The sequence below is a fragment of the Mus pahari genome, chromosome 6 (genome assembly GCF_900095145.1).
Source record: "Mus pahari chromosome 6, PAHARI_EIJ_v1.1, whole genome shotgun sequence".
Classification (NCBI taxonomy): domain Eukaryota; kingdom Metazoa; phylum Chordata; class Mammalia; order Rodentia; family Muridae; genus Mus; species Mus pahari.
In genome coordinates this window covers 91,626,628-91,636,689 of record NC_034595.1, presented here as the reverse complement: position 1 = coordinate 91,636,689, position 10,062 = coordinate 91,626,628, and positions in this window count along the sequence as shown.

The window sequence follows — 10,062 nt, the reverse complement described above, 5'->3', positions numbered from 1 at the left end:
GGAATCCAACCCCCTTCTCTGGGGGACAGAAAGCCACAGGCCCAGGGAACCACAGCTGGTTCTAGTGAGCCCAGAAGAGAACCATGTGTCCACTCCCTGGAGCCTGTGGCTCGGTGCCCGTCACTCTGCCAGGAGCCATGGTGCCAGTTAAACCACTCATTATTTTTTTTTTAATCTACTGGATACTTTAAATAACTGTTATTACACTCATGGTGTTCAAAAGAGTGCGTTTATTACCAAACATCATTAAAACTGTCTCAGGGAAGACTGTGGCTGGACACAGGAGCGCCCCCTCCCACAAACCACCACCCAGAACACTTGCCTGCTGGGAGGGGGTCCCAGCGACAAGTGAGGCTGGGGTCAGAGCAGGACTGGAAGGGTAGCAATCCAGAGGCCGTGAGCTTGAGACACAGAGGGCACAGACTCAAAGAGCCCTCCTCAAACCCTGGCTCTGCCACTTGCTGTGTGTTCACCATCAAATTAAGCTTCTTCTCTGTGCCCCAAGTCCCTCTCTTCTCTCTGTGGAACGGTAACAATGGGGTCTACCACTGGGCCTCGTTCGGCAGCTTAAATGAACTGTGAACATCATGATGCTGGCTGTAATCAGAATAATCTAGGTTTTACACAAAGCCAAAGAAGGCGCGGAGGCAAAAAAGATGTGCCAGGAACCACATGGGGTCAGGTGGCTTCTGTCTTTTAAGCCTGACATAGGTGATAACCATAGGAGAGGCTCACAGTCTGGCTTTGTTTGTAATTGGCTTAAAGAGGAAACAGAAGGCTCAAGGAATGTGGACCCCTGCTGGGCTGACTACCTTTTATGGGGGGGGGGGAGAAAGCTGGGCTCTGGAGAGGTGGTTCAGTGGTTAAGCGCTCTGACTGCAAGTGGCTCCTTTAGTAGAGGACACAGGTTTAATCCTGAGCACCCACTGGCCGTTCGGGGGCTGTGGTGCTGTCTCCTGGCCTCCTCAAGCCCTCAGGCACGCATGTGGCTTTTATGTTTTGGGCAGATAAACCAAACAGCAGACCACGCCAAGGTGATTCCATGTGAGAGAGGTTTATTAAGCAGGGATGGGGTGGGGCGGCGAAGCGAGTAGAAGAGCAGAAAAGAGGAGAGAGAAAGAGGGGAAAGAGAAGAGGGGGAAAGAGAAGAGGGGAAGAGAGCGAGGAGGGGGTGATCCCCTAATTTATACGGAGAATGACATCACACCAATGAGGGTGGGGACTGAGCCAGGTGAGTTGTGGGCTTGAGGGTCGTTGTCCTGGCAATGCAGGTCCAGGGTCACATGGTTAGGCCAGGCCTTGGAGTGTCCTGGTGCTAACATTCCTCCCTTCTTGTTATTATAAAAAGAAGGGGAGAAAAAGAGAGGGGAAACCAATGGTGAAGAGGGAATAAAGGGCATCTTGTCTCTTAAGCTACTTCCTGCTGTTTAGGGGCGTCGTCACTTTTCAGGGTATAGCTGGCCTTCACCATCGGAGTTTGTATGGCAATCGTCTGAATCAGGTTCTTCTATGGACAGTGATTTCTTTGTGGGCAGCGGCTGGTAATCCTGTAACAGGAGCTGATTAACAGCTTGGTTAGAAATTTTGTACTTGTCACTGAAGGAAGGTAGAGACAAGATTAATAAGACAAGGGGCGATTGAGACATATTGTCTCTGGATGTGGATGGTACTTACTGGGAGCTGGGCTGAGTTCTGTGGTAAAGCTTACCAGCAAGTCCTATTTCCCACCTGGGATCCCGTGGGTCTCAAATGTAGAGGAGTGTCTTGTGGAATCAATAGAAGAAGTGATTAATCTGTGTCCCTAGCAGGTGTATCTCACAAGACCAGTATGGGCAGCCCCCATACACGTCTGGCCATTTTCTGCAATAATCTTTTGTCTGGTCAAAGAGAAAACAGGTATAAAGGTCATAATATGCGGATGGAGCCACAGATATAGGGACGATGGCAATCTGGATCAGTTCCTGGCACCCAGCTATGGAGCAGTTTCCTGATCCTATTTGGAAAGTCTGCTTGTCGTCAGCAGGCGTTTCTCAAACTTCGAATCTCCAGACGTAGGGACGACCCTTGATGGAAATGAACAGCAGGTAAAATATGAAAAGGCTACAACTAATCCGGTGTCTCATCCAGTGAGGCCAGGTTTGGCTGTTGGAATGAAGCCTCATTCTCTAGGATGAGACAAGACCGGTGGTCTTGATGTCTTTTGGAGCTTAACAGAGCACGGTCCTGTTAGGGTTGATGTGTATGAAGAGGAATCATCTTTAGGTGGGGGAATGAAGGGTTTCAGGTGAGACAGGTGGACCCAATGAGAGAGTCCCTTGAGCTTAGCAGCTGTAGGAGTTACAAGGATTACCTTAAAATGACCCTGTCACTTTGGAGAGAGAGGTGAAGGTTGATGACCTGGAGGAGATAAAAGGACTTGGTCTCCAATATTAACAGGTAATGGGCAGGAAGCAGAGTGTGGTCGAGGTAGGTGACGGTCAGCAAAGTTCCATAGGAGAGAGCGAAGACGAGAGAGTAATGGGTAAGCAAATGATCTGGAAGGGGAGAGCGCTTGGGCAAGAAGCCAGGAGTTAGGACTGGACGTCTGTACATGACTCAAAAGGGGAGATGAGGAGAGGTCGCTTGGGGAGAGTTCTCAGTCTGAAAAGTCTGAAAAGACTCTACCTCTAGAGGGAGGTAGAGTCTGTAATCCTTTATACGTTAGGAGCTGTGATAGGTTATAAGAGATGATCTAAAGGTTAGTTTTTGACAGGTATGCCACAGGTGCAAAAGAAGGTCCTATTTGGTGGCCCAAGGCTCCAAGGGAAAATCCCTCCTTTTCTGTTACATAGAGGGAAAAAGGGCGAGTCAGGTCAGGAAGATGTAAAGCAGGGGCCCTAATGGGGGCCTGTTGGGCCTTATGGGTTGGGGTGATTGTTAGTCCCAAATAGGTAACCTGAGGAGTGGACAGTTGGACTTTAGAGGGTGAGACCCTGTAGCTGCGATTAGAAAGGAAATTCAAAAGAGCCACAGTGTCAGTTTGGCTGATTTCTAAAGAGGGGCTATAGAGAAGGACATCATCTACATAAAGTATGATCTTAGATTTAGGAAGAGACAGAGACAATAGGTCAGAAGCTAAGGCCAGCCCAAATTGGTGTGGGCTATCCCGGAATCCCTGAGGTAAGGCAGTCCGGGTCAGTTGGGTACAAAAGTGGGTATCAGGATCTGTCCAGGTAAAAGCAAATATGTTTTGTGACTGGACATCTAGAGGAATAGAGAAAAGGCCTTCAGCGATGCTCCAAACCCCCCATAGAGGTAGCAGTGTGTGTGTGTGTGTGTGTGTGTGTGTGTGTGTGTGTGTGTGTGTGTGAATGTGTGTGTGTGTGTGTGTGTGTGTGTGTGTGTTTCTCAGCCAGCCACCTCCTGGTCCACAGGCCTNATCTCTAGATGGGACTTCCTTCCCAACGCCTAGCGGGACTCCTTAGACTGAGTAAAGTCGTTTCTTTTCTTTCACAAATGACACCCAGGCCAGGTCTGAGCCAGAGGGAGTGACATCCCCCTGGAGAGGAGAAACTGCGGGCTGACCGCTTGGTGGGGGCGGGGCGGGGTGGAGCCGCTGGGAGGAGCTTGCCTGAGAACAGACCTGCTTGGCTTGGAAGGAGGCTCCGAAATGGGGAAACTCAGTAATGGTTCCCCCTGTGAGCACCACTCTGGGCCTTTTGATGCCAAGAAAGAATTCAGACCGCAGAAGACCTTGGCGATGGTGGCGGATGGAGGACGTACAGAAGCCGTGGACCCCGCCCACCCGAACCCTTCCGAAAAGTGTGTGGACTAACTGATGTCCCCTTTCTGTCCTCCCTGCCTTCCCTCCTGGGTTGTCAACTTGACAAAGTCTAATTATTGGGAGAATGGCCTCTGGGCGTGCCTAGGGGAGGTTATTTTGATGATGTTAAGATGGGAAGACACCCCCACCCCCACACACTGTGAATGGCCCTTTTCCGTAGGCTGAGTGTGGAACGAAGCTGGGCCACAGCAGTCTTTCCTCTCCGTCTGTCTTTCTGCTTCTGGATTAGGATTATAGTCCCGTTGGGGCCAGATGCTTCAGGTTCCTGCAACTTTGATGTCCAGTCATGAAGGACTGCGCCTTTGAACTGTTAGCCACACAATCTGTGAGGTTTCAATGGAGACTGAAAATGGGCAGCCAGCCCTCTAGGACTTGCCTTCCGTACCAGCACCCCACGGGAGGGGGGGGGGGCTGCTAAGACATCCAGTCATGTGACTGAACAACCATTGGATCCTTTGGCCTTGGGCTGCTCTGCCAGGAGAAGGCCCTTGTTGGACCCTAGCTTGGCCTCTGAGGACTAGATCCAGGCAGAGCACTCATACCCATAAAATACATTCTTCTTTCTCCATACAGGGTTTCTCTGGGTAACTCTGGCTGTCCTAGAACTCCCTTTGTAGACCAGGCTGGCCTCAAACTCAGAGATCCACCTGCCTCTGCCTCCTAAGTGTTGGGATTAAAGGTGTGGGCCACCACCACCTAGTATAAAATAAAATTTTAATTAAAAAAATTTAAAACAAAATCAGGTCAGTGAGCCGGGAGGTGGTGGCACACGCCTTTAATCCCAGCACTCGGGAGGCAGAGGCAGGCGGGTTTCTGAGTTCAAGGCCAGCCTGGTCTTCAGAGTGAGTTCCAGGACAGCCAGGGCTACACAGAAAAACCCTGTCTCGAAAAAACAAACAAACAAAAAACAAACAAACAAACAAACAAAAATCAGGTCAGTGAAATGGCTCAGTGGGTAAGGTTGCTTGTTGCTGGGGTGATTTCCGTCCCTAGAACTCACGAGCTACGGAGAGAGAACTGACTCCCAAAGCTGTCTTCTGACCTCAGCCTGTACACCTTGGCACCTGAACACACACACAAACACACACACACACACACACACACACACACACAGAGACACACATGTCTGATGTAAAATAAAATAAACATAAAACAAAAAAACATATAGTATAAAGAAAGTGTGAGCCGGGCAGTGGTGGCGCGCTTGGGAGGCAGAGGCAGGTGGATTTCTGAGTTCGAGGCCAGCCTGGTCTACAGAGTGAGTTCCAGGACAGCCAAGGCTATACAGAGAAATCCTGTCTTGAAAAAAAAAAAAAAAAAAAAAAAAAAAAAAAGGAAAGTGTGAATGTAGCTGGTATGGCCGGGGACCTTAGCAGAGCAATCACTTCACAGGCACAAAGCTCCAAGTTTAAACACAACATGGAATAAACGAGGAGACACAGGCTCAAACGGTAAAGGTTGCCGGGCAGTGGTCACACACGCCTTTAATCCCAGTACTTGGGAGGCAGAGGCAGGCGGATTTCTGAGTTTGAAGCCAGCCTGGTCTACAGAGTGAGTTCCAGGACAGCCAGGGTTACACAGAGAAACCCTGTCTCGAAAAAACAAAAACAACAACAACAAAAACAAAACAAAACAAAAATCAAATTAGAAAAGTCCCCGATAGGAAAAAAAATATGTAGCATAGCTGGCCTTAGAGTCAGGGTTAGCGTTCTGTCTAAACTCCTCCCAAGGTACCAGACAGGAGTCAGCTAGGCCTGGCCCACTATAAAGGGGCTGCTTGCCCCTCCTCTCTCTCTTACTCTCCTGCTCTCGCTCTCTTCTCTCCTTTCTCTCCTGCTCCTGCCCTCCCCTTCCCATTCCCTTCTCTTCCCCTCTCTCCATGTGTTCATGGCCATGGCCGGCCTCTACTTCTCTACTCTCTTCCTCTCTCTGCCTTACAGAGGTAGAAGATATGCTCTGTGGGGGTGTGGTGAGTTATGGGGGAAGAGAATGTCTCAGCGGGCCCATGCCAAGACATCCCTTCCCCCTGAGGGACCAGCCACACGATGCTCTAGTATAGACTAGTATAGAATAGGGTTTATTCAGGGCATGGGGAGGGAAGTTAAGAGGGTAGTAGAGGCAGAGAAAGGGAGAGAGAGAGAGAGAGAGAGAGAGAGAGAGAGAGAGAGAGAGAGAGAGAGGAGGCTGGCCATGGGCATGAGCTGGGGGAGAGGGGTGGGGGTTAGGGGAGAGGAAGAGCTAGAGAGAAGCAAGAGGGAAGCAAGAGTGAGAGAGGAGGGGGCAAGCAGCCCCTTTTATAGTGGGCCAGGCCTACCTGGCTCTTGCCAGGTAACTGAGGGGAGGAGCTTACCTGGCGGTTGCCAGGTAACTATAGGGTGGAGTTTAGACAGAATGCTAACAGTCAGTGCTGGCTAAGAGAATGAGCCGGGCACCTTCTCCAGAAAGGCTTTGAAGATAGCATCTCCTGTTCGACAAGTGATGTTATCTCATTTAATACCCGATGGCTATCTTTGAAGGCGAAGTTTCTGATCCTCTTCATAAATATGAGGGGAGTGAGACTTAACTCGTCTAAATTTACACCGTTAACATGCTGCGTGAACATGCTGCGCGCTCTGTCTGACATCCGGCCGCTCCTGTGACTTGCTTCCACTTGTGCTGGGGACAGTATATTTGTTCTCTTTCTCTCTCCCCCTATGGCTTAGTCTGATTCTCAGGATTCCTGCTCCTGGATCTGAGAGCCACACTGTCTTCCTCTGACTTCCCTTGTCAGGGTTCTAAGCTCTGGGGAGATTTGGGTACCTTTTCCTCCCTAGCTGGTGGAAGCCCTATCACGCACACTGCCTGGGCAAGCTTTTCACTTATGTGCACATTTCCTGGTCTACGGAGTGGGCAGAGCTCAGTGTTTGCCCATGCACAAAATCCCGGATTCCTAAAAGCCGGCACGGTGGCGCTCATGCTTGTGACCTTACCATTCTGGAGGTGGAGACTGGAGAGGCACAAGTTCTAGGTCACCCATGTCAATGTTGTGAGCTTTAGGTTAGCTTAGTGTGCATGGGACCCTGTCGGGAGTAAAAGGGGGGGGCTGCCCCTTGGATTCGCTGAGGAAGTGGCCCTCAGTCACGTGGCCAGGTAATTCTGTACAGGGTCAGTTCTGCCTGCAAGGTCACCAAGAGAAGTTGCACCTGGGCAGTAACCCCCTGCCTCCACTTCTTTAGTGCTGGGTTCAGAGGTGGGCACCAACATGCTCCATTTCAGGCCACCCTGGGGATGGACCACCAGACTTCACACACACCAGGCAAACACTTTATCATTTTTTCCCCCTTACTTTATTTGGAGAACGAGTTTTGACTTGTAACTCAAGCTAGCCTCCAACTCATAATCCCCCTGCCTCTGCCTCTCCAGTGGTAAAATTACAGACGTTTTACATGGATTTTTTTTTTTCTTACTAGCCATCTTAGCTTCTCTGAAAGAAAGAAAGAAAGAAAGAAAGAAAGAAAGAAAGAAAGAAAGAAAGAAAGAAAGAAAGAAAGAGAGAGAGAGAAAGAAAGAAAGAAAGTTTAGGGGGTGCTAAGGAAGAAACCTAAGACCCTCATTCCTGCCAGGTGAACCCTCTCCCATACCTGGGCCTGGCTGTGACGTAGGAACCAACATTAAGAGGGTAGAAAATGAGTTCTGTTCTTGGCGAAGAACAGAAATGGGAGACCCACAGATTTACATTTTACTCTGGGGTGGGGGTTGTTCCAGAAACTAAAGAAGGGGAGGGAGGGGGGTGTTGAGAAAAGGGGTGGACCTCATTGTGTTTTATGGGAATGGCATTTTTCAGGAATTGGGGAGTGGCTTTCCCTTTGTGGTTAAGTCCAGTCACTGCTCTGGCAATCCAAGGCAACTGTCAAATGTCCTGAAGGAAGAGGGTGGTTGAGTATATAGATAGGATTTCCTTCTTCTCTTCTCTTTTCTTTTCTTTTCTTTTCTTTTCTTTTCTTTTCTTTTCTTTTCTTTTCTTTTCTTTTCTTCTCTTCTCTTCTCTTCTCTTCTCTTCTCTTCTCTTCTCTTCTCTTTCTCTTTTCTTTTCTTTTCCTTCCCTTTTCTTTCCCTCCCCTCCCCTCCCCTCCTCTTCTCTTCAGGATACAGGGTCTCCTGGCTATCCTGGAACTTGCTACATAGACCAGGCTGGCCTCAAACTCACAAAGAGATTCACCTGCCTCTGCCTCCCACGTGCGGGGATTAAAGTCTGCCATGACGCTTAGCCTGGGATCTTTTTTTTGGGGGGGGGGCAAGGTTTTACTCTAGTTGGCCACCCGGCACACATGTTACAAGCAGGTAAATGACTTCATATGAGTAAATCTTAAAAAAAAAAAAATACTAGCGTAGAAAAAAGCCTCTATGTTGGTCCAAGCAATCTTCTTCCGGTGGCCAAAGGATGCGAGGAATTGCAAGCACGTGACCCACAGGAGGGCTACCCTGCCCACGTGACCCACAGGAGGGTTGCCCTGCCCATGGGTTTCTGGTAAGGCTGAGGGTGTGGTGTCAGGAGGAACTTGAGGCCACAGGCCTCTGGGGATGGGATGGGAGGGAGCAGATCTGGAGGAGGGACGCATTAGAAGGTCCAGACTGTCTTAGTCGGAGGAACTTCCCCCAGGCATGACCCGGGAGCATTAGGGAGTGAATAACTATACCACCCCCTCCCCACTCTGCCTGCCCATCCACTCCCCATCCCTTCCCTCCCCTCACCACCCCTCCCCTCCCCTTCCATCCCTGTGCTGGGAGCTGCCACTGACTCAGTAGCTGGTGGTGGCCTCTCTGCACACTGCCTTGCTTAATTGACACTCCACCTTAGTCCACAGCCCACTGGCAGGGAGGAATGTCCATTAACCCTCCCATGACCAGTGGGATGCTGCTTTACTTTGGCAAATTCAGGCTTTCTCAAGCCTCTTCCTCCTCTCCCCTCCCCCGCTTGTGTTTTTAAATGTCATTTTAAAATTATTTATTTATTTTTAAAAAAGATTTATTTATTTTATATATATGAGTACACTGTAGCTGTCTGTGTCTTCAGACATACCAGAAGAGANCATCGGATCCTGTTACAGATGGTTGTGAGCCACCATGTGGTTGCTGGGAATTGAACTCAGGACCTCTGGAAGAACAGTCAGTGCTCTTAACCCCCGAGCCATCTCTCCAGCCCCTTAATTTATTACTTTTTTTTTTTTTTTATGTGCATGGGTGTTTTGCCTGCATGTCTGTCTGTGTGGGTGAGGGTGTCAGATCCAGTGGAACTGGAGTTACAAGCAGTTCTGAGCTGTCACATTGGTGCTGGGAATTGAACCCAGATCCTTTGGAAGAACAGCCAGTGCTCTCAACCTCTGAGCCATCTCTCCAGCCCCTCCTTTTTTGGGGGGTATTTTTAAATTTAAAAATGATGTGTGAGTGTGGGTGCTCAGAGAGGCCAGAGGTTTGGATCCCCCTGAAGCTGGGGTTCCAGGAAGTTGTGAGCCAACTTATCTGGGTGTTGGGAACTGAACTCCGTCGTCTGCAATAGCAGTCAGAACTCTACCACCGGGCGGCCCGTCTTTCCAGCCCCTCTGGACTCTTTTTCTGGGGCATGGTGTGCACACACGTTTAACCCCAGCATGTAGAAAGCAGAGGCAGGAGGATCTCTATGTCTCTTGAGTTTCTGCTCTCTGGCCTGTCTCCACCTCCCCAATGCTGGGGTTACAGCTACATGCTGTCACATGCGGTTACACGATGTCACAGGCTGCCACATGCTGTCACCATCTCCTATGGCTTCCCAGCTGCTTGGCAAGCCTCAGTCAACTGAGCTCCATTCCTGTGCCCCTGTTTAAAAATAAAAAAAAAAAAGATTTACATGTACATAAGCATTTGTTTGTTTGCTGTGTGTGGGGTCCAAGGCCACCTGGTGGGGGTGCTTCTGGCACCCTGTCAATTTCAGGGATTGAACTCAGGGCTCCTGACAGCAAGACCTCCACTCACTGAGCCACTCAGGGCTCCTGACAGCAACCCCTCCACTCACTGAGCCATCTTGAAGGCCTTGCTTTTCTTGTTTGGCTGCTTCAGTTTTTTCAAGGTAGGATTTTTACTCTGTAACTCTAACTGGCCTGGAACTTGCTGGACCAGGCTAGCCTTGTTCTTTCGGTGATTCTCCTGCCTCAGTGCTGGGATTACAGGTGGGTGCCACCACACTGGCCTCCCGGGGACCACTGACCATGCGCCACCCTGAACAG